A 24369-nucleotide genomic window follows, 5' to 3' on the forward strand; every position below is an offset into this window, starting at 1 on the left:
CTGGCCCTTTGCCTGGAAGGCCTTCCCTAGCCCTGTGACAACCCACCCATCTAACTAAGGCTCCGTTGAAGATACACCCTCCCCATAAAGTGTCACCTAACCACCCTCCCCCGTCAGAATTAACTACGTGTTCAGGGGGCAGGGGGATCACAGCCCACTCTCCACTCTCTATGCCTCCACTGCATGAGAAGTTCACATCAGAGGTGCCCAAACTTGCCCCTGGCTCACACTCACCCTGGTGAGCTCACTAAAATCAGATTCACATGGCCCTCATGCTGAGGATCAGAGGCAGAAGGTCTGGGGTGGGCTTTAACAAGAGTCCCCTTGATTGACACTCCACGGCCTTGGAACTGCTGGGTTATAAGCCTACAATAACAGTAGCCGTGTTTTACAGAGAAAGTCAGAGATGAGGGGGCCAACCCCAGATCACTCAGTGGCTGAATGGCACGGCCTGGGCTGGGGGCTGGGGCAGCCTGTAGGCCAGCAGTGCCTCTTCTCCACTCGCTGGCAAGGACAGGTCCTGCTCCCTGTAGGGTTTACCTGGTCCTTAGCAGGGTTCCAGGAACCTGGAAGGGGCTTCCCAAAGGACAAAAGGGAGAAGGAGGGCAGGGGTTGAAGGGGAGCCCTGGAGCAGGTTTTCAGGTGTCAGCCTCATCTTGCCTTCCTTAGGGGTGGGACAGAAGGAAGAGAATGCAGCTCAGCTGTCCTGCTCCATCCTGAATCCTTAGCTGCTCCCCATTAAGGGGGGGCAACATAGAGCTGTGGGCTACCCCCTCAAGCCCAGGGCAGAGGGCTTAGGAAAAGAAGGATTTGACCCAGAACAGAGACAAGGGGGATGGTGAGCATCAAGCCTTGAGAATGTAAGCATGCACATGAGTGTGTCTTGTGTGTGCACATGCACGTGAAGTATGGGTCTGCAAGGGACCAAGGAGAGAGCTGAAGAAGGCTGGTAGCGGGGGCAGGTCAGCTCTGTGGCAGAGGAACAGAGGGCTGCATAGACCTCAAAGGGCAGCCAGGGGAGACAGTTAGAACAGAGCACAGCTCTAGCAGGTGCTTCCTCCATGGGGGCTGGGGGGGGAGGGGGAGAGGCTAAGAAGACCTTCCCACTGGCACTTTCCAAAGTATTTGATAAAAATCTTACTTAGAAACACCACCTATCCAACAAATCAAAGGAGGGACCCCCATCAGACCTAGGTGGGAGCGAGGGCCAAGCTCCCTCTTAGACCAGCCCCTGCCCTAGGGCCCCCAGCAGTACCCACTCTCTTCCTGCCTCTGCTCCCATTCCCCAACCAAGTGGCTGAGCTCCAGCTAGGTGACAATCCAAGCTAGAGGTTTTCCCCACAAGGGTGTTCTGGGATAGCTGGGGAAGCAGAGTGACTTCAGGTTTCAGGAATTCTACAATAAAGGAGAATAAAAAATTAACTAACTGCCTGCCCCCAGAGGCTGGCGGATGCCAAGGCCATGCCCACGCACTGCCTGGGGTGAGTCTCACATTCTTGCACCAGACCCGTTGGAGGGCCATCCCCAGCAGCATGGCCGCATCGCCCTGTGGCTTCTGGTACAGCCAAGTCCATGGGCAACAATTCTGTATACCCTGTGGGAGACCGAGGAAGGGCAGAAGCAGAATGCTCTCGGCTAGGATGGAAGGAAGGGGTCGGTCTGTGTGAAAGGACTCAGTCCTCCCCAAGAGCCTTACCCAGAGCCACCCATCCTGAAGCCTGCTTTATCTGGCAGCAGAACATTCACTTGAGGCCTCAGAGAGGCCAACGTAGAGTCACACAGGAGAGGTGAGCCCGGGCTTGGGTGTTCCCCACTCCAAGCCTTTCCACACACTGGTCCTCCTCCCTGGGATGCCAGCCTTAAGACGTGGCCAATGCCCTGGGCCTCTGGCCTCCGCACCCTGCCTCTACCGCAGTTCCTGACACCACATGGTTGTGGGGAGGGGAACAGGATCTATCTGACCCAGCAGGAAGGACCCGGGAATCCGAGGAGAGAGAGGATGGCAGCTTCATTTAGAAAGTGTTCAATCTGTGCTGGCATCGTGCAAAGCACTTTGCACAAATTAGGATTCAGTCGTCACCATGGGTCTGGGGAGCAAATGCTATTATGACCCCTCAATTTAAAGAAAAGGAAATTAAAGTCTAGAGAGGTTAGGTGACACCCAAGATCAAGTAAGCAGCCAAGCCGGGACTCAGACCCAAGGCTGCCCAACCTCATAGCTGTGCTTTTTGTCATGGTGATCCCGGAGTCCTATCCCTTCTCTGGGACTGTCTCCTCATCTTTACCAAGTAGTAACTTTGCCAGAGCACTTTCTAAGAAGCATTAGTTCCCAAGTTAGAGAAATATTGCAGGCACTGCTTGGCCTTGTGTTAGCATGTCAAAGGCTCTGATAAGTCCAGCAGAAAGAAAATCCACAGAGCTTCATTGCTTAGTTTCCCAGCCCACTGTGAGGGTGTGTCCTTTTTAGCATGGGCACCTGTTACCAACACTAGAAACAAGCTCTCAAAAATCTTGCCACCACCCAGATAATACAGCCGTCAGCACCTTCCCTCCCAGCTCCAGCCCTCCCTTCCCCTCAGAGGCCATTAGCTACCGTGAGATGGGCTGCGGGAGCCATTTAGACTGTGATGTTCCCCAGGGCAACTCATCACCATCCTTGACATTTCCAGGCAAGAGGTCCCTAGGGAGCCCAAGGTATATGAGGCCCCATCCCACCTCCCTTCAGCCGGCAGTGGCCGCAGCAGCAGCTCTTGAGGAAAGGGGCACTGCCAGCCTTGTCCCCAGGTTGGCCATTCCATTAAGTTCAGCCACAGCCAGCTGGGCCCTCAGCCTGTCCTCACACAGCTGGGACACTTAGAGGGTTGGAATTGAATGAGAGAGAGAGAGAGAGAGGGTGGGGGGGGGAGAGGGAGAGGGAGGGAGGGAGGGGCAAGGAAAAGAGAAAGAAAGAGGCAACATGAGCATGCCAGAGCTTTCAGAAGCAGAGAATCAAAGCCTCTTAGAATGTGAGACTGGATTATAGGGACTTGGAACCTAAAAGAGAAGAGATCAGAAAGGATCCCAGATCTGGCCCAGGCTGGGATTGGGCTCAGGCACCAGGGTTTCTCGGAAGCAGTGCAGGGTCTCTGGTGCCAGCTCCATGCTCCTGGCACAGTGTGAGTCCCCACCCCCCACCAACTCTCCCTGCAACCCTCTCCCCAGGGAGCTGCCAAGGCTGGGCTCTGGGACCCCAGGATACACAGCACCTGCCCAGAGAATGCGGCCTCCCAGAGTGGGGGTGACAGGAGTTAGATGTGCACAGCCCGGAACTAGCTCTGCAGCCAACTGGCCCTTGGAACTTTCGGCCAGCCTGTCCCCTCTGAGACTTGGTTTTCTTCTGTGGATGACTATGATCCATGTCCCCACCTGTCTTCTCTATAGGCCAGGCCTCAGGATGCTTCCAGGGAAAGGCAGGGCTTATGTCCGAGGTGGCAGCGAGGAGCAGAGTTGGGCCATCTCCTCCTCCTGGCCAGACTCTCTTCCCTCTCAAACCACACGCAGACTCAGCTGGCTGGCTGAAGTGTCCCTTCCCCATCTGTGCTCCTACTCTGCCCAAGGGCAGGCCTACAAGGTCAGCCCAGTTACCACCCTGCTCTGGGGGCTGCAGAGCAGCTACCCTGGACCTAGCCGAATGCCAGTCTTTGGAGTACAGGACCCTAGTTTTGTTGAGGTCAGCCACGAACTCTCCCTTTCTTTCTTCCTCTTCCCAGTCCCAGATCCCTGGCTGAGAGGCACACAGGGCACACAGCCAGGTGTCCTTCCCTAAGAATGCTGGGGGCCTGGGCAAGGCTGAGGCACCAGCCCCCTTCCAGGGAGGTACAGTGGAGGCACAGACCAGGATCTCATCCTGCTCACTGAATACACAGCACCCCAGGGCCTCCCATTGCTATTCGCACCCCTGGAGGGCCGGTGTGCTCACCACCTCCAGTAACACAGCTAGAATTAAGCTCTTGGAAAATGCAAGACTCGAGTTTAAGCTCTTTACACAAAGGAACACATTTGCCCTCCCCCAAACCTTAAGAGAAGCGTGCCTTTATGCTCATTTAACAAAGAGGGAAACTGAGGCCCCTGGAGGTGGAGCTACCTGCTGGAGATGGCACAGCCAGAGTGGTGGACCCAAGATGCTACCCCAGGGCCCAGCTCCAGAACTGATGCTCTTGATTTTGCAGCCCGCTTCCCCTTGACTTTACCTGACTGCTAGAAGAGCCTTCTCTTTAAAATTCACAGCAAACATGCTTCCAGATGTGTCTTCCTGGGGTTCCAAACACCCTTTTGCTCAGAGCCCAGGGGACTCCCATGCCATGGCTCCTGCCAGCCTGGGGATGCAGCCTCCCAACACCTCTCAGAGGTTTATCTTTATTCATTGAGGGTGCAGCCCAAAGGCAGAAAATCGGTTTTTAGCTAGAGTGAGGCTGAAGGGAGTGGGGTGGAGCCCTAAGCCCCACCACTTCCTGCTGTGGCTGCTGTTTAGTTGATAAATCCCCCTTAGCATGGCATCTGTGCCTGTCCCAAGGCTCCTAGTGCCCCCTATCTCCACCTCCCACCCCCATCCATCAGCTCCCTTGGCAGTGCTGGGGAAAGAGGGGAGATGGGGGAGAAAGGATGGAGGGAAAGAAGAAAGAGAGAGAGGAAGGGAAAGGAAGAGAAAAGGAGCAGGGGAAGGGGAGACAAGGGAGGAGAACGAGAAGAAGGAAAGGGGGGAAGCAGGACCAGGAGTGAGAGGGATGGAGGGAAGACGGGAGGAGGGGAAATCGTACCTGGACTCGTCCTTTGTGGCATCGAGTGTACTAGAAGTACATAAAGAGCGTGACCGAGGGAGCGAAGGGCTGCAGCCTGCTGGCGCGGGGATCAGGTTCTGGGGAGGAGGACTTTGAAGCCGAGCCACCCCCCCCCCCCCCCCCCCCACTGGAGCTTCAAACAAAGCGGGCAGCCAGGGAAGACGGCGAGCCCCAGCCACCAGTCTGGGAGAAGGGGCGCAGGTGACAGCAGCCCCTGGCAACCGTTTCCCTGGCAACTGTTGGCAGCTGCAGGAAGGGAACTACGTCACCGCCCGGCTCCGACCCAGCTCCGCACAAGCGCCCTAACTTGTCCGGTGCCCTAATTTGTCCGGTACCCAAGTCTCCCGTCTCAGATGCTGGCCAGGCCCAGCGGGGAGCCAGCAGGAGGAGGGGCAGGGCTGAGGACCGTGGGTTACAGAGAGCAGTGAGGGCTACCTCCCTAAGCGGGTCAGCATCGCCTTTAAAGCAAATCCTTCAGGGCCCGGTGGGGCCACCCTTGTGGCCCAGGATGCCTGGCGTGGTCAGCTACATTTGCCCCTGGAGGCTGCCGGCCTGTGGCCCTGACCTCATCCCAGGCTGGACTCCCTCCACCCCTCATCACTGGCCCCCCCAGGTGCAGGATGTAAACATACATTCCCTAGAAGTGTCTCCGGGAGCCACCTGCTCCAAAAAGCCTTCCTAGGTAGCCACAGCACACCACGGATCTTCATTCTGAGTTATCCCTAGGGCTGGGGGTTCCCCCCTGGCTTCCTTCCAGAGCGTTCTCTGGGGGCCAAGAGTGGGTCAGACCCTCCCATCTGTGCTCCAGAGTAAGCACAGGAGTGTGGGAAGGGAAGAGAACACAGGCAAAGCTTCTGAAACCGCTTCTTTGTGTTCTTTGTGCCAGGTGCTACCCTAGGCATTTTGGAGATGTATTTCTACCACTCTGCAAGGTCAGCTCTGTTGAAGCTAACTTACAGATAAGGAAACAGGCTCAGGGAACTGATGTGACTTTCTCAAGGCCACCCGGCTGGTAGGGAGGGCTGTGAACTTCAAGCCAAGATCTCTTCCAAGAGACATCAAGGCTAAATGTCCATCTGACGCTTGACTAGTCCTGCCCCCCCACCCCGATCCAGTGCACATCCAAACTTATTTGATCACCTCAAGTGACAGGGAGCTCACTTCCTTCCAAGAGGGCACATCCCTTTGGCCTCTAAAAAGTCCTTCAGAGCCATTCAAAGGGGAGAGGGCATCAAAGACATGGAGTGGTCCCCACGTGTCAGGGCAGGAAAGAGGATGCCCCCACTGGGGCCTGTGGCTCCAGACCAGCAGCAGATCAGGAGGCACGGTGGCGCTGCTCAGGGCACTAAGGGGCTAGGGTCTCAGCCAAGCAGCTATAAACACTTTCCCAGAACAAGTGGAGAACCCCCTCAGCAGTCGCACTCAGGGCACGGAGGGGCTTTGCGGTGATTTCTGGCAGAGGCCATGGGAAAGGCAGCAGGGGCTTGGGGCCGGGGGACGCTGGGCCCATGCGCCCTCACACCTCCTCCCCCACCCATGGACCAGAGCCAGGAGGCAGCTGCAGTCAGGAGGCAGCTATTGTCTTGCTGCTGGCCCAGAGCTGTGTCCCCTTCGGGCACTATTTTTGGCCCTCCGGAGGAAGAGGAAAAGAAAGCAAAGAAAGGAGTTGCTGTTCTCAGTGGAACCTTTCCCCGGAAAGGATTCCAGGGCCTGCTGGGCCAGAGAAGCCAGTCACTGTGGGATCAGAAGCTTCTCTGCTTAAAAAGAGCTGGCAAGGGGCTGCAGTTCAGGGGAGCCAGGCGGGGGTAGGGGGGGCGCAGATGGGGCCCCCCAGGGCCTTTACACACACATGGTGCTCACTAACCACAGTGACATGCAGAGAAACAGAGGCACAACATCACAGGTCCCACCCAACGCCACCCAGTACTTGTAATGACAAAAATACTTACTATAGCTCATAGGTCCTTGCTGCCCAGAGCCCAGTCTCGGCCAAAGACACTGACAATGCTCACGATACCGCCGACCAGAGCGGAGTGCAGGACAGGCATGGTGAGGCTCATTTTATAAGTCAGATAGCTGCCCAAATAGTGAGCCAGCGACCCCACACACCGCCACCGCCACCGCCACCACCAGCCAGCCCCCCTCCCACCAACTCCAGCACACTAGCCTTCTTTCTATCCTCAGGACCTTTGCATGTGCTTCCCCTTCAACGAAGCACATTCTTTCCCAGGCCTGTTCCCTGACTGGTTTCTTCTCAGCCCTTATTTCAAATATGTCCTCCTCTAAGAAGCCATCCAGGATTACCCAACCAAAATTACTGTCCCCTTGATCACCCTCTTCCATGCCACCTTCTACCTTCACAGCACTTAACGCTGTCTGAAATGACTCTCCAATTTGCTTACTTGTTTTCCATTTCTCGACATTTACTACCCGGCTCACCACTGGTATCTCCTATATTAGCGCCGTGCCTGGGCCACAGCAGGTGCTCCATGACTGCTAAATACATGAATGAATGAGACAGAGTTGGGATTCTAATCCAGGCCAGGCAGGCTGCAAGCCTCTTCCCCACAGGAGCCAATTCCTGATGTTACACATCTGATCCAAAAGTCCACTTGAGGCAGAGGTTCCACCACTGAGCCATCCTGACTCCCCAGCCTCTGACTGGCTCAGGGGCATAAACATCTCTGTCAAGTGCTTGGCTAGAGAGTGACTCCCAAGACTGTGCACAGCTTGAGTGTAGGAATAGGACCCTAAATGCCAGCCTACCATTTCTTTCAATACACAGCTGCCTGGTAAAGGCTCTGAAAAGTCCTGCAATGCAGAAGCCCAGGAACCCTAGCTTCCTAAATCACTGGGACCACAGACAGACTTTCAAAGTTGCTAGATTAGATCATGTCTGAGATCTCATCTGAATCTGTGGTCACTGAACCTTGGGTTTTCTCTTGACACGAAGGCAAAGTTACTATTCCCAGGCCCCTCGACAGCCTACTCCTATGGTCCAGGGCTAAGAGGGGGCCCAAGAGGAGAATCTGCCATGAAGGTGGGTCTTATTCTCACTGCTGCAAATGTTTAACTTCCATCTGGATTCCCATGTGCTCCCCCAAGGTGGAGCAGGGAGGGAAAACTACAGGTCTGTGGCCAGGGAGGACCCTGGGGTCTAGGAACCTGGGGATGGGTATATCCCAAGGGCCAGCATGCAGAGACTCACAAGGCAGCTGGCGCAGGGAAGGAGCACAAGAGCACAGACCATATGACGGGCACCAAACCTCCACAGTGCACGTGCCCGCCACTCTATGAGGGGGCACTATTATGCCCATTCTACCGCTGAGAAAACTGAGGCTCAGGGAGGAGAAGCTGCTTGCCCAGGGCTACACAGCTGGCAAGTGAACCCCAACCCAGTTCTGTACACTCCTTTGCCTGAGCTCTACCCCTGCTCTGGAATCTCCAGGACACGGAGAGGACACGTAGCCACTCAAGGGAGGTGCATAGGCAGGTCCACGAGGCTGCATGGTACCTAAGGCCTCACAGCCCAGGAACAGGGGCCGGGTCCCTTCATCCCTACAGCTATGGGTCTACAAACACTCCCACCTCCCTGGACGGCAGTTTCTGCGGCTTCCAGCCCTGTAGGAGAGAGAACCCAAGTGGGGGACCCAAGTCCCACCTCATCCCACTGAGATGGGACTCCCAGGCATTCTGACACCTGCTGCAGAGTCTGTGGGGAAGCACTGGCTGTCCTCCCAACTGCAGCTAGTGACGGGCACTGCTCCCCAGCCTGGCTCCCCACCCCACCCCGCATCAGCCCAGGGTATCCTTGGGTCCCAGCCCAAGAGCTGGAGAACAGACTCTGCCCATCTGGTCGGGGGTGTGTGCATAGGTGGCAGAGTCCAAGAGGGTGTGGCATGTGTGGACACAGATGTAGGATAAATACAGCTTTGAGGAAGCACATGAGGATTCCTTCTGGCCCTACCCACTGCCCACGGCTCTCTCGAGGCCCTGTCACATGCAGGTGTGTGGGAGGGGGAAGTGCCACAGGGTTAGGAACACCCCTACCCAGGCACAGGTCCATTGCATAAGGACAACAAGGGGCAACATCAGCTCCCTGATGATTTGAAGGTGGGTGTGCCCCCTTCTTGACCCCTCCATCACATCCTCCAGACTCACTCCCACCCCAATCCCCGTGTGCCTTCCGCCCAGCTCGTTGGATGATTAGGAGGCCAGTGGGAGCCTCCCAAAGATGCCACTGGATGACACTAATGATGGAAGCCTGCGCACGGTGACAGGCAAGGCTATGGAGGCACCACCTGTACAACAAACATCACCTGACACCCTTAGGATCACCAGCAGGCTGGCTGCTTAGGGACTTCGTGCCTGGGAAGAACGTGGGACTGGGTGCCTCTCCCACTCAGGGCCAGAAGGAGCCATGAAGAACACTCCATGACACTCAAGTTCGAGCTACAATTGTTTGCCAAACCTAAACCCTTGCAGGGATGGGAAGCTCACTACCTCAGACGGAAGCAGCCATGTGTGGTGCCACGGGAAGAAACAGGTCCAGACCTGGGCTCAGGCCGCCACTACCACTGACAGGCCAGGAACTTGAGACCTGCTTCCTCATCCAGGAAATGAGGACAAGGATTTAAATCTCCAAGGCCAGCAGCACCCAAGACTGAATGAGGATCTTTGTAGGCAGTGACTCTGTGTGTCCTGGGGGGTAGAGGGAGTATGAGCCTCTCCAAGGGTTTGGCACACTCCCAGATGGTGACCCAGCCAGGGGAGCAGTAGGCAGAGGGTGCCAGGCCAAATGTGACTCAGTTGCCCCAGTTGGCCCCGTGGGATTCACCCCTTACATTTGTCACCATGAAGACAGGTGGGCCTGGGCAGTTGTCCCCACGGCCACAGGGTCAGAGACCCAAGGTGCTAACCTCAGAGCCCATCTTGAGAGCCATACTTGGCCAGGGACTCAGAGGGGGTCGGCCACCTAGTGCAGGCAAGGAGCCAAGTAGCCAAGGGATCTCAGCCAAGCAGAGAAGTAACCACAGAGTGCTGCCCGAGGAAATAAGCCCGACTTGATCTCAGGCCTCCCATGGTAGGCCCAAGACAATGGCCAAGAGGGTCAGGCCTTGGGTCACAGAGAGGAGCGGGAGGGAGCCCCACTCTTGAAAGGCGCATGCCAGCAGATCAAGATTCCCCTGGATGGCAGTGTCCAAGGGACCCACGTGCTCTCCGGGGCCTGGTGCCTTTACCAACAACGTTATGGGAGCACAAGGCTAATGCTCCTGGATAAACTCACTGTTGCATCCTGGGGTCTCAGTGGTGTCCCAGATCATTGGCAATGACAATATCACTTACTGAGTGTGCCAGGCACTACACTCAGCACTTAAAATGTAGTGGGCTCATGTAACCTTCTCAAGAGACCATCACCATCCTTGTTTTAAAGATGAGGAAAACAAGGCACAGAGAGGCTAATACACCCGTTCAAGTTCACACAGTTGATGGAGCCAGGACAGAACCAGGCAGCCCCAGAGGCACCACCTTGAGCAGCCTCTCCCAGAAGGACAGCTCAACTGGGTGATGGAAGAGCAAAGGTCTGGGACAGCTCGGCGTGGGGCTCTTCTGCCCATGGGGCCCTAAGTCAACAGCTGTCTCAGCTAATCCCCACAGGGTCTCAGAGAGATATTAGAGACTTAGGTATCTTCATCCCCATTTTATAGCCTAAGTAATAAGGCTCTGAGAGCTTGAGCTGCTCGTTCAAGGTCATCTTTCAGGATTTGAACCTAGCTCTAACCTAGCCACCATGTGACCCTGAAGATAAAATCTTCCGTCTGGGTTTAGGGAAAACCTGTAAAAGCTGCACAATGGGCTAAGCACACATTTTGCACCCAGGGGCTACTCCAGATTCCAGCAACCACCCAGCCCAGGGGTGGTACTCTCATCTCCGTGTAGAGAGGACGTCGAGGTCCAGGCAGGCTACAAGCTTGGGCCCCTATGGCCGTCTGCTTGAAAGTCAAAGCCAGAGCTTCTGGGCAGGGGGGTGATGGTGGGCAGTGGCCGGAGGAGAGGGCACAGAGGTCTCAGAGATGGCTCGAGTCCCTCATTGTTACCCATCTAGAGTTAGCATAAGTAGCCCTGAGCCCGGGGAGCCAGGCTGGAGCCATTAGCCACAGAGCCGCCAGCCTTGCAGGGAGCCAAGCAGGCCTGGCTTACAGACAGCGAGGCCTCAGCCCCCGAGGCCGCCTCCCTGTCACGTAGAGCCCTGTCCAGCGATGCCTAGAAGCTCTGCCAGCTTCTCTGGGGCTCAGCCTTTATCTCTGCCTCCTGGAACTGCCACAAGTACCACAAACTGTCTGAGCCTGAGCCTGCAGCAGCTCAGAAGCCCAATGCCCACCCCACTGACCTTCACACCAAAGCACAAGTCAGGCAGGAGGGGGAAGGGGTAGGTCCTGCCGGAGCCCAGGTGGCCCCAGCTCTCCCCAGGGGGGAAGCAGGATGAAGGCCCCCCCCCCCGCCCTCACCCCAGCACCCTGGGTTGTTACTAGCTGTCTCTGGGACCAAGTGCCTCCACCCACCCGATGTGGAGATCTCAGGATAAAGGCTAACGTCCATCTGTCAATCCGTCCCTCCGTGGGCCAGGGCTGCTCCAAACACTCCCCTGCATTAACTCCTTAGTGTTCACAACGGCCCCCCGAAGTGGACACTGTTGTTACCCACTTTGTCCAGATGAGGAAACCAAGGCTGGTGCCCACACTCATGCCACCAGAGAGGAACACAGCCAGGGCTCTCCCCAGGCAGACCCGCCTTGCTATCCCTGTAGGTCCTGACACCCCGGCAGAGCACGGGCTTGGGGTTTGAGACAAGGGCACACGCTCTCCGGTGCCCAGCATGGAACCCAGCCTGGCTCAGGAACCACCCGCCCCCCGACTGAGGGGGCCAGGAGAGCACAGCGGACAAGATCTGAGACTCTAGAGCCCCAAAGACAAGCAGTTGGTCACCGGTGAGCCTCCCGAGCCCCAGTGTACTCGTCTCTCAAGTGGCCACATCAGGAGCACCCGCCTGGCAGGAATGAAGGGACATGCAAAGCGCTGAGCCCAGGGCCAGCCAGGGTCTGAGGCCAGGGGAGGCCCAGGACGTTCTAGCTCAGGCCAAGCCTCCGGGGAGCCAGGGAGAGTCTGGGGCCAGAGGGGCCTGGCCAGATGCCTCGGCCCACCTATGCCAGGGCAGGCTGGCACGGGGCAGGACCTCCAAACTGTGCATCTTAAGCTCCTCCCACACCCCCGGCCCATCCCCTCTCCCCAGCAGTCCAAGCCTCACCCCAGAATCTGCAGGGCTCCCCGAGGGCCTCAAGGAACACCCAGTGAGGCTTGAGGACCCGAGGACGGTGGAGGGCTAGCCTGGAGAGGTGGGGCCTGGCCGCCCCTCCCCTCTGTTGAGGGGTCCCTTTGTGCCAGGCCTGCCTCCTCCCCACCTGCCATCTGCCTGGTCCCTAGGCCCCTGGTTCCCTGACTGCTGGGTTTGCTCACGTGATGGCCCCCATCTGCTGAGAGTCAGAAGGCAGGGTCTGGGGGTGCCGGCCCGCTCAGGCTCTGGGTCGGGGGAGGGGTGGCGCTGGGGCCTGAGGCCGTGCTGCCACATTTCCCCACCTCCCTACCTGCACCCCCCATGCCCCCACTGCCTCCTCCACACCCTCCCCCAGAGCCCTGCCCCTGCCTCCTCACCCCTGCCATGTAGAAGCCCACCTGTACCTGCATCCCTGGCAGGGGCTCCTCAGCCACCCCCACATGCAGCCCTAGCTGAAGTCAGAGACCTGTGGCCTGGCTCAGCTGGAGTGCGGTCCATGTGGCCCCCTGCATGGCTGTGCCTGCCTCCCCTCCCGTCTTTGCCATGCCGGGCCCGCAAGGAAGGCCATCCTGAAGGCAGGCACACACAGACCCTGCCTCTTTCATCGGCCATCCCTCTGGCAGGGCGGCCACCACCCCTCTGTCCCCACAGCCTTGAAGCTGCCTCCCAAGCACAAGCGATGAGCTCCACAGCCTAGGCTTCGGACAGCCAGGCCACCTGGCATCACAGCCCACCCCTCCCCTCCCCATCCTGTCAGGGTCACAGCCAGGGCACCCAGCCCCCTCCCAGCACCCATCTGACCTGGCTGCTGGCCACAATGCCACTCCTCCTCCTGCAGAGCATATTGGTACCTGCCAGCCTGGCAATCCAGGCCCTATAAAGTGACCTGTGGCAGGTCTCCAGTGCCATCACTTGCCCCACTTACTGGCTCTCATCATTCCCAAACCTTTTTCATGCGGTAGCCTCTGCCCAAAATAGTCCCCACCCAATCCTCATACATGCGCATCAACCCTTTTACACCTCCTCACCTGGCTCCAAGTCCAGCCAGGTCCTCCCAGCTCAGAAAGTTCTCTTCCCCTCTAATAGCAACATTATGTCACTCCTCAGCCTCAGATCCTCACTGTCTTGTTTATCTGTCTCCCTGACAAGACAAGGAGGTGTCACAGCCAGGCTGACCAGTGGCCCAGAGCACTGAAGCCAGCAACAACAGTGCATGCAGCCGGCCTAGCACAGCCTCTCCCCTACAGACCATGCCTGGAGTGGTGTGCTTTACAAGCTGACACTCTTGGGGTTAAGCCCCAAGACCACAGGAGGCAGGGCAGATATCATAGCCCCTACATATCCATTTAGCAGCTGGAACAACTGAGGCCCAGAGAGAGAAGCAAGGCAAGGTGCTCTGACTGAGGTGGATCTATATCTCAGATCCCCACAGGGTCCCTGAAACAAAGGCAGATTAGGTCTGGCCCCAAAATTAGTCCAACCTCTAGACATTGGCAGGAAAGTTCCCACAGGACCCTGGCCTGGGCTCTGGGGAGCCAACTCAGCAGCTGGTAGCTCTCAAGGGCAGGAGAGGCTTCTTCTTACTCTGTCTCCAACCCTAAGAAAGCACCTCTGCCCTCAGGGTACCCACGTTGAGGGGGTGGGGGGCTTGGCTCAGAGTCTGGACCACTCATGAGTTCTAAGGCACCTTAATTGTCTCACTCTCTGCCCCCACCCCACCCCCATCAGGCACACAGAAGGCACTCAAAAAATGCTCACATGAATAATTTCCTTGGCCCTCAAGAGCCACGAGGGCTCTTCCGACCCACCCCACCTATGCTAAGCCAGAGCTGCTACAGACAGGATGGAAGTTGGGGTGGGGTGAGAGGTGCCCATCTCAATACATGTCCCCCAACCCTCCTCAGTAAAATGAGCACCAGGCCCTCCTGTGGGGCCATGGGAGACCCCAGCTCAGCCTCACAGGAAGGAGGTTTGGTGGGGAAGAGGGGAGAACAGGAACCAGTAGATGCCCCTCACTGGAACAGGGTGGGTGCTACAGTAGCACCTGGGGAGAAATTCTATGAGTGCAACCCAATGGAAGCACTGGGGCCTGGTGGTTAGCGGGCAGGGGGCTCCAGGCGCAGCCTCTGCTTCCCCATCAGTCCGCCTCTAGTTTCCAGAACTGTCTCTGAGACCCCACAGCTGAGACCACCTCCTACCAAAAGTGGCTTATGTCATGGGAGTTAGACTGCCCCTGGCTCACTTGGGCACCTGGCACCCACACTAGGCATCTGTGGGCAAAGCTGTCCTCAAAAGCACAGTCCTCTGCCAGGGACCCTGGCCCTTCATCCCTAGACTTGATACATGACCTTGGGTAAGCCACCTGGGAGCCTCCATTCTCCCACCTATGCAGTGGGAGCAGGAGTGGGAAGTGACCTCACAGACCAGAGAGCAGAGCCCAGCTTGCTGGACCTGGTGACTATACCACTCTGCTCCTTAGTTTCTCTAGCTAACAAATGACTAGCGCTCAGAGGGTCCATCCTCTGGCGCCGAGTCCCCTTTGAGACACCTCCCTGTCCATCCACCGCCAACTCTGGAGACCCCCGCACAGCAGTGTTTATCCAGCCTGGCTGCCGCCAAGAGACCTCCCAATTCCCCGTTTCACCAGCACCCCACCCTCCGCCACACACCGCATCCCTCCTCCCTCCCACCGTCACACCCTCAATCTGGTACCTGGTGCCAGTGGAAGGTCCTGTGCGGGGCCAGGCGGCTGGAAGGCCTTTGCCCCCAGCCCCGGTCGCTGCCCCCAGCGGGCGCGCTGGCGAGTGTGGGAGGCACGAGCATGCAGGAGCTGCGGAGGCCGGCGGGGAGGCGGCTGCGGCGGGTGTGTTGGGGGGGCGCCCCCCTCCTGCCCCAGCGGGGCTCCTCCCTCTTCCCTAGCTTGGCTGGGATGACGGGACCTTACGTGAGTCACGGATTTCTCATAGTGGGAGGGGGGCAGGGCCGAGGGAGCTCTGGCGGTGACCCTGGGGGATGCCCATGACTCAGCGCTGGGCAAGGGGGCGCCTGGCCTCACCACCCATCCGGCGGACAGGTGCCCGGCTTCAGGCACAGACAGCCCCGCTGGGGATACCCTGCCTCCCCGCCCTCCATCTGCCGCTTTCCGCCCCGGGGCTCTTCTCCCCAAAGTTCCCGCAGAGAAGCCAGGGTTGCCATGGCAACGGGCCCCACAGATGCTGCCAGCCCCCCCCTCCCCCAGGCCCAGGCGACAACTGCCCCTTCCTGAAGGAGAGTCTAGGCTCCTTGGCAGCAGACAGGAGCCGCCGCTGACCGGCAGAGCGGAAAGCCCTGGAAGGGTGGAAGGGCCAGGGTTGGGGGTGGGGGTGGGGCGGGGTGTCAAGTGGTTTGGCATGCGGCCAGCCGGCCATGCACAGCTGACCACCTTGAGCCCTCCTTGAGCCTCAGCTGCCACAGCCAAGGGACCCATCTTCATGTTCCCTAAGTTTCAACATTCTAGGACTTCAGTTCTAGATTCTGAGGCCCTAGGGGTACATCTACTGGGCCAAAGGGGAAACTGAGGCCTGGGTGAAAAAGAACCATTTCTGGTGCCTCCAAAAGCTCAAAACGAGACACTTGGAAATGGCCCGATGCCCGCATTCTCTTCCGGCTGCTGGCCTCTGTCAGCAGCTCCCTCTCTCTGCTAAGACTCATAGCCACCCTGGGAGTTGGGAAGCGCCAGAAGGCTCGTGCTCAGGGCCCGCCCTGCAGAGCTGGAACTCCCTGCCTTCCCTCATCCCTACCCAATTCCCAAGTCAAGGTGCCATAGGAATTTCACAATATAATGAGGGTAAGTGATGACAGCAACAATAATAACAATAATGATGACATTTACTGACTATTTACTGCATCCCAGAATCTTCCCTCCCACCATCACCACAGCAGCACAGGACAGTGATGAGGAGGAAAACATGTTGCACAGGCCAGTGCCCGGCACGTGATGAGTCCTCAACAAATATTCGCCGTGAATGTGGTGACAGAGAAGGGAGAGCACAAGGTGGAGAAATGCAGCTCAGAGAAGGGAATTCACTTGCCCAAGGTCACACAGTTGGCAAGTGTCAGAGTTGGGATGAAGGCCCAGACGGTCTGGCTCCACATGGCTCTCCTGATCACTCATGAATCCAGCCTCCCCAGACCTCTGGCATGGGGTCTGGACACAGCAGATGCTCAGGGCCTATAGACCCCTTCTCTCGTGCAGGGATCTGCATTCTAGTACAGGGACCTGGGAAAGTCCCCTGATGCAACAGGAATGGAAGCAGTCTAAGAGGCCAGGAATCCGCTGTGGGTGAGGTGTACCCCTCATCTGCCTGCACAGATCAAGGGAGGAGGAAGGCAACAAAGCTGATTGTGAGGTGCAGGGAGGCCCCCTGGCCAGAGCTGCCAGTAAGCAGTGCTGTGCCCTCCAAGCTATCAGCCCCTCGGGCGGCTGTGGTCGATGCCCTCAGCAGACAGGCCACAGCTTGGCCTGCGTGTGGCCCATTGTTCTCTCCCGGGTCACCATGGGCACTTGCTCATTGCCAGGGCTGGAGGGGCCAGTTCATGCAGAGGGGTGAGGGTGGCAGGGATGGCTAGGAAACAAGGGAGTGGAAGTGAGTTATCCAAGGATGTGGAGTCCCCGACATGCAGTGTCCCTGAGCAAGTACTACCTCTGAGCCTCAGTTTCTCCAAGATGAGTCCCTCAGGGCCAGGCCAGCTGGTAGCTGCGGTAGCCTCAGCTGTTCCCCCAGGTCCAAGCCAGCAGGAAGCAGTCCCCCCAGCAAACCCCCCCCCACAGAGGGTGCAGACCAGCAGGATGCAGGAGGATTATGGGAGGCACCACTCTCTCTGCAGATGGCAGGGGCACCCCAAGCTGGACCTCTGAGCAAGGGACACAGAAGCCTGAGCCAGCTGCCACTCAGGCCATGCCAGAATGGCCTATGTGGTGGATTGGCCAGGGCAGGAGAGCGCTTGCTGAGCTCTGCCTGCCTGGTCACCATCAGGCTTCTCAGAGACCTGCTCTGTGCTAGGCACTGTGCCAGGCTCCAGGGCAGGGGTAGACAGCAGGCCCACCTGGCCCTCAGTCTGGCTCACATCAGGGTGACACTGAGAGTCAGTTATTGACACTGCAAAGTTCCCAGAGTGCTCTGGGGGACAAAAATGAGAAACCCCATAAATTCGTATTAATCACAATAGTACCTATCATTAGTACTAATAACAGCACTGATAAGAGATGCTGTGTCCATGGGGCTTACTGTGCAAGATGCTCTGTTTTATGTGGATTGTTCTCATTTCATTCCCCCCAAACCTGTGGGCTGGGTCCCACTGGTATTTTGGAGACACAAAGGAATTTAGCAAGAGAATCCTGGTTTGGACTCTAGGGACTGACACCAGTCATGTGGATGAGCTGAGTGGAGGGGAAGTCCAGTGGGGCACTGGGGGACATAGAGGCAGGGGGAGGGGGAGAGACTTTGGTCCAAGAAACCCAAAGCAGGGCAAGGACGCCTACCCCACATATGAAGGCCAGGGGGATGAAGAGATGTCTGGGAGGCAGGGAAGAGGCTGCCCTTAGGGACAGGGGATTGGGGGTGTCCCTGTGACATATCGGGGAGCCTTCTAACAGTCCACTGGAAACACATTGCTGGAGCTCAGCGATGAAGGGCTGAGGTCCCCAGAGCCGGGAGGAAGTCACATGCATTACAGGCCAGTGACAAGCCAGAGGGAGGGGGGGGAGTGCTGAAAGGGGAAGGTGCAAAAGGGTTTTCATTTTAAGGGATGGGAGAGCGACTGCAAGCCTGGGCTCTGGGCCCAGGCCAACTGGCTCTCCTGCAGCTCTGCCAGCTGGGTGACTCAGGCACTGTCTTCCCAGCCATCCACCTTCTCCCCTATCAAGTGGAGAAAACGCCAACACCACAGATAATAATTAATGAGGCCACATGCATAAAGCTCACAGCCTGGGCACGAGTGAGTGCCCCTGATGTACTTGCAAGAGCTCTGCTATTCAGAACAGCCTGAACATGAAACAGAAACAGGACTGCCGGGCAGGTGGGAGCAGATCTGCAACCACGCATGGCCCCCAGGACAGGGTAAGAGGACAGAGCTCCATGGGCCTTGCTGTCACAGAGCTGGGGGGAGAGGCCTTTTCCCTTCTCCATCTCTCAACCTCCACCCAGGGCACTGTGAGCCAGGCTTGCAGACAGTGAAGAGCTGTGCCTACCTGCAGGAAGGGTCACAGGCAACCACTGCCTGCTTGGAGGTGAGTTTTTATTGGACAAAAGGACTTCAAATCCAGACTTGTCCCTTTGCCTTATAAAGTGGCCTCATAAAGCATCAAGCACCCCATCTGGCACACAGTAGGTAGTCAACAAACATTGACCAATGTCGCTGCAGTTATCATAAAGTCAACACTGATGGGGCATCTAGGTGGCTCAGTGGTTGAGTGTCTGCCTTTGGCTCAGGTCATGATCCCGGGGTCCTAGGACTGAGTCCTGCATCAAGCTCCCTGTAGGGAGCCTTCTACTCCCTCTGTCTTTGTCTTTGCGTCTGTGTCTCTCATGAATAAATAAATAAAATATTAAAAAAAATAGTCAACACAGATGCCAAAGGCCTGGCACTCCACCATTTGCAAAGGCCTCTCACATCCAGCATCTCCTCTACAAGAGAATGATGATTGTTCCCATTTAACAGAGATGAAAACTGAGGCTGAGAAAGAGAAGTTTCCCAAAGCCTCACAGCACGTCAGCACCAGAGTCAGGACTTGAACCTGGGTCCTGGGATCCAGACCACATGCTTTGCAGCCGGTTCTCCCAGACACTTTCCTGTTTGTTCCCGTGGGAAAGCCTCCTGGCCACAGGCGCGGGGGCAGCTGTAGCCTCATGATAACACCACCTCCCGTCACAGCCGCCCCAGGGCCCAGCATGGATGGCATTGCCCATGTGACTCAGCCACTCTCACAAAGGGAGCTGTGTGCCCTGTGCCTGCCTCCCCCACCCACTGTTCTCCCCCACCCCACCCCAGCTGGAGAAGGACAGGGAGTCTGACATACCTAAGACTTGGGAGAGCATGGGGCACCGTGGGCCGTTAAAATGGACAAGTCTAATGGAGATTCAAGCCCAGGCTTGGGGTACAAGAAGTTAGTGCCAACTGCAAGGATAGACTGCAAGGCCAGGCAAACAAGAGGGCAGAGACTGTGCAGGTCCATCCCCGTTTTTTTGAGACCTTATTAGGAGCTCCAAGAACAGACTGGATCCAGTTGGCTCCCTTGAGGGTGGAGCTGAGCGGGTGCCCAGCCCACATTCACCTGCCTCAAATTTCAAAAGCTCTGGAGCTTGTGGTCAGGGAAAAGACACTCCCCAATTGCCTCTACACCTGTCCCAGCACTGCTCTCTCTCCACCCCTTCCCCCTTAAGGTCTGAGACTCATGGCTCATGCACCCCTATTGAGTGCTGTGTGCCAGGCAAGTGACTTTCGTTTCTCTCCCATGATTCTGCCAAGGAGGCTTTGTCCCATTTGAGGGGGGAGGAAACTGAGGGTCAGAGAGGGAGGGGAGCCAGCCCAAGGTCGCACAGGATTTGAGCCAGAATTTAACTTCAAGGTCCCCTGAAACTCCCCAGTGCCTTCTTCCTCGTCCCAGTGGCATCTTGACCTCATACAAACAAGAAGTGGCCTTGGGCCCAGCACAGACAGGCAGGCAGGCAGACATCCCCCCTGTTCCTATCCTGCTGGGAGGAGGCCACTACAGAATGAAGGTCCTCACCGGGGTCGGGCTGGCTGGGATCCAAGGATCACCCCTGCTGACCTCCTCAGGAGGTAGGCACACCTGGGTGCCCAGCTGCCTGAGACAGAAGGTAGACAGAGCTGCCGCCCCCTCTTTCCCCGGCATGACGGAATGTCTGACCTCAGCCCAGCCCCTGACGGCACTTGGCAGGAGGCTTGACTCCAGCCAGAACAGGCCTGGAAGGTCATTCTGGCCACGTTCTTGCCTCTCAGCCGTCAGAAGCCCCCCCAAGCCCAGGGCAAGGATGGGCTCTCCCAAGATGGACCAGAAGCTCTGTCCCCCACCCCCAGGTCCATGCCGGCCAGCCCGGGCCACTCTTGCCACAGGAAACAAGTGCAGGGACGGGCATCTAGAGGCCTGGGTTCCTCAGGGGAGGCCCTAGCCATTGGTAAACATCAGGCCCCCCTTCGTAGCTCAGGGGGTTGGAGCTAGGTGGGCTGGGCGCTGTCCTCCCACTTGGCCTCTGGAGCCAGCAGGACAGCCCCTCCTCAGAGTGACAGTGGGGAGGACCACTCCTCCCAAGGGGACCCCGGGTGGGGAAGACCCACTGACAGGGAGACTCCAAACTGCCCTTTGGCCCATTAGACTCCTCCCAGCATGGTCCCAAAGTCCTTCAAATAGCACCGCAGGGGACCTGACACCACATTGTCCAGCTCTGACTGCCATAGTGTCCCCAGAGCCCAGGGTCTCGGTTTTGGCCGCTGCCGTGTGGCCCACCCCTACTCCTCCACACACACCTCTCGGTGCCCCGCACAGAGCCGTGTGAAGGTGCTGGCTGCCAGAGCCCACCTGGGCAGAAAGAGGGAGCCTGTTTCCTCACCTGGAACTCCAGCTGCTACCAGTTCTCTTTTTAGCAAAAGAAAGAGCTGGAACTGGACATATTTTGTGGAAAGCCCCAGAGCACCCAGCCTCCTGCCCCGGGAGACACCCCACAACACCCCCCAGAAGCACTGCCTTCTGCACACGCCTGTCTGTCCCTGGAGTCAGGCAGCCGCCGGGGTGTCCCTCTAAGTGCGGGGGCGCAGATGGCACAGGAGGTGTAATGGAGCAGCCGTGAGGGCCACTCATTAGCAAGGGCTGTCTAATTAACAGAGGGAACGTGGGGGGCCCATTTTGCCACCCACACTCCCCAAGGAAGCAGGCTGGTGGGGCAGAGCTGGCCAGACGCCAGGCCCCTCCCGGAGGCAGGCGCCCACTTGGGGCTGGCTGGCACGTGGGGCTGGAGGACAAGCAGCGTGGGGGCGGGGGGAGCCCGTGCAGCCCAGCTCTGTTTTCACACCAAGGCCCTCGCCCAGCCCCCTCGGGGTACAGACAGGGACACCAGCCAGGGATGGAAGCTCCTGGCCCTGGAGCCCTGGAGGGACAGGCAGGGCTGGTTCTTCTCCTCCGTGATGGCTCTCCCGGTGTCCTCAGCCACCACAGGACTGTCATCACAGGCAAAGAGTCCTGTGCTGGCCAGACAGGGCAGGCGCGCCCCCAGGCCTGGGCCCTGTCCCCTCCGCTCAGCTGACCAGGGCAGGCTGCCTTTCTCTTCCTTGTCAAGACAAACAGCCTGGGCCAACCTGCTCCCAAACCGGTTTCCCCTGGGATAACAGGAGGAAACAGGCTCTAGGTGCTGGGGGTCGAAGCTGACGGAGGCACCTGGGGCATGTCTCCTGCCTTCCCATCCAAGCACTGGGGCTCACAGCCTCACCTTGGTCCTCAACCATACATAGCACCCCCCTGCCCCAACTCCACCAAAACGACTACCGCGTTAGTGCGCCCCACCCACGCTCAGAGCAGCAACGGAACCCCAAGACACCCAGGGCCTCCAAATCAGCCCAGAACCCCAAGCAGACCAAGGGCCAGGCCTTCCACATGCCCTCAGGGCATTGAACTAGACCTGAGAGCCTGCCAAGGTCAAGTGGGCCACACTGGGAGTCAAACTTTGCTAAATTTTCCTGCCCTGTCCTCCACCATAAACAGGGAGCAGCAGCTTCTTACCTCTGAGTCTGGGTAGACCCCTGGTCGGACTGCCTCCTCCCCTCTACCTCCTCCCAGGGCGCACGGGCACCCAGTCTGAGCTTGTCTGGGCAGGCCGTCCCAGGTAAGGCTCCGCCTGCCTGTCTTGAGCCATTTCCGGCTGGCTGCCACCTCCCCTCCCATTCCTGGATTTCTCTGCAGGGGCTGCCCTGGCCACTTGGGTGCTGAGTGCCCCTTGCCTCAGCCCTCTATGGGGTTGGGGTCCACTCAGCCCTCCAAATGCATGGGCTGCTGGTCCACCCGTGGGCCCTGGATGAGCCTGGAGGAGTCCCTGTTGGAGGTACTGCCCCATATTCCCTCCTGCCGCCTCCCTGAGTTCAGGCCCCACCTGAAGCCTGGGCCCAGGCTTACCTGCTTAGAGGAAAAACAAGTCAGCAGCCCACACCTGGCTGGAGGCTGGCAGTAAAGGACTGCAGGTGGATGGGGAATGGGGTACCCAGTCTCTACTCTCAGAACATCCAGCCTCCTGCAGGACACAAAGCAAGAACTAAGACAAAAGGACAGGAAGGGGAGCTTCTTCCTCAGGAGGGATTGGGGCAGCTGCTCCAGGTACCCCAGGTGGCGCAGAGGCAAGTGGTCCAGGCAGGCCGTGCCCCACCCAAGAGGCTCCCATTGGGTCCCTGGGCACACCCCATCCAGCCTCCTGGATCACTGGCCTCCAGCCTGGTGCCTGGCCAGCCTCTGCCCTTTGGTCTCACCTCAGACCAGTAGTTCTCCAAGCTGGGTCTTTTCAAAGTTTGCACAGTCAGGAACCCTCTCCCCCAGGCAGCTTATGATTCCACCCCGTACTCCCAGTATCCCCAGCATTGAGGCCCAAAACATCACTTCTTCCAAGAGGCCGTCCAGGCATGGATTCATTCAACAAAATCTGTATCCTGTGCCCTGAGAGCCTTCCCTCGCCTCTCCCCACCCCATGTATACCTCCCACAGCCTCCTGGGCACCCCCTTACCTGGGACCCATTTCCAGGGTCAGAATTCTTCCCTTCTTATCTGTGTGCCTGCCAAATCACCAAACCCAAGCCCCAGCACAGGGCCTGGGGCAAAGAAATTCTGGGTGACTGGTGGGTGACAGAGGAAATGTGGGGAGATGAAATGGTTGATGTGCAGGTGGGAAGCCAGACAGGTGATGGACTTGGCCACACATTTAGCACATGCTTATTGAGGGCAATAAGACAGAGCTTATTGAGGGCAATAAGCATGTGCTAAATTGAGGGCATGCTTATTGCATGCTGGGCAATAGGAGCTATAGCAGTGAACAGAACGCAAAAATCTCTGCCCTCTTAGAGCTGGAGAGGGAGATAGAGAATTAATTAATAAGCCAATAAATATGAACTACATCTGGTGGTAAGAACTATGGAGCAACGTCAAACAGGTGGAAGGGAAAGAAAAGAGAGGGCTTGGTTTCAATTCTCTCAGATGAGCACAGACTGTATGTAGCAAGGGAAGCAGACTGCGTAATGTTTGGAGTGAGGGCATTCTGGTGGCAGGGACAGCACATGCAAAGGCCCGGTAGTGGGTGGGCACTTGGTGTACCTAAGGAACAAGGAGGAGGTGGGCAGAGCTGAATGAAAGGGTCAAGGTAGACATGAGAGGAGGAAAGTGGAAGGATGGATGGATGGCAAGGGAATGGGGTGGAGCCGGGTCTAGAGGAGTGTTGGAGAAGCCCAATCCAAAGCCTGATCTATTGACCACACTGGGGTTACTGGTTCCAGATCACCCCTTCAGCCCTGTTCACCTGGCAAATTGCCAACTGCTATACCGCCTCTGTTCTGCCCACCAGCAGGCATGCCTGCTCTGCTCGGCAGGAAGCTTCCCCGCAGGCCCCCCGCCCCCTCCCCGTGGGCTGAGCACAGGTGAGGGGCACTAGAGAAACAAACAGGCCTGCAGGAAGACAGCTTGACTCTGAAAGCCCCAGGGTTTCCCCCGGGGCCCTGAGAGCTGTACCCGTGGCCCCCACCCTGATGCTACCCACCCTGATAAGGACAGCAAGGGAGTCCCAGTGACTTCCGGGATACCTGTTGGTGACTCCTGTACTCCCAGCACCCAGATTCCGTCCCCCCACCCCACTCTGCTCTCAGGGCCCCTGGCAGTGATATAATCACCAGCTCACCAAGACAACCGAGGCTAGGACTGGAGCCTTGGCTCCGCCCGCATTTACTGGTGCACTGGGCAGTTGCTCAACCTCTCTGCGCCTTAGGTCATCTCTTAAATGAGGACATCTGCCTTTGCCCTGCTTGCCTAACAGAGGAAAAGGGTTGGGGTCAGCAATGTGCCCCACTGGAGAAGGTATCTGTGGAGAATTTGCAGGGCTGGGGCCTCGGTCTCCAGGACGCCCACACACCCCTATGGACTCCTGACTCCACCCTATGAGATAGGAGACACTTTTTAATGTAGGTTTTAAGGGTAAAG

At 57.7% G+C, this 24369-nt stretch overlaps 1 protein-coding gene across 4 annotated transcripts in view; it reads right to left on the minus strand.

Annotated features, from left to right (window-relative positions):
• Positions 1 to 22021, minus strand: part of ADGRG1 (adhesion G protein-coupled receptor G1) — a 36914-nt gene extending 14893 nt beyond the window's left edge. Inside the window, exon 1 of one of the 4 annotated variants that reach the window (XM_041767547.1) lies at positions 21922 to 22021. The gene's annotated coding sequence lies outside the window, so the exon portion shown is untranslated. Of the gene's footprint in view, positions 1 to 4229; positions 4377 to 4796; positions 4937 to 14861; positions 15358 to 21921 lie in introns of those variants that run through there. The other 3 variants (XM_041767546.1, XM_041767548.1, XM_041767549.1) reach the window with 3 other exon arrangements.
• Between the last annotated feature and the right edge of the window lie 2348 nt (positions 22022 to 24369).

The sequence above is a fragment of the Vulpes lagopus genome, chromosome 8 (assembly GCF_018345385.1).
Source record: "Vulpes lagopus strain Blue_001 chromosome 8, ASM1834538v1, whole genome shotgun sequence".
Classification (NCBI taxonomy): domain Eukaryota; kingdom Metazoa; phylum Chordata; class Mammalia; order Carnivora; family Canidae; genus Vulpes; species Vulpes lagopus.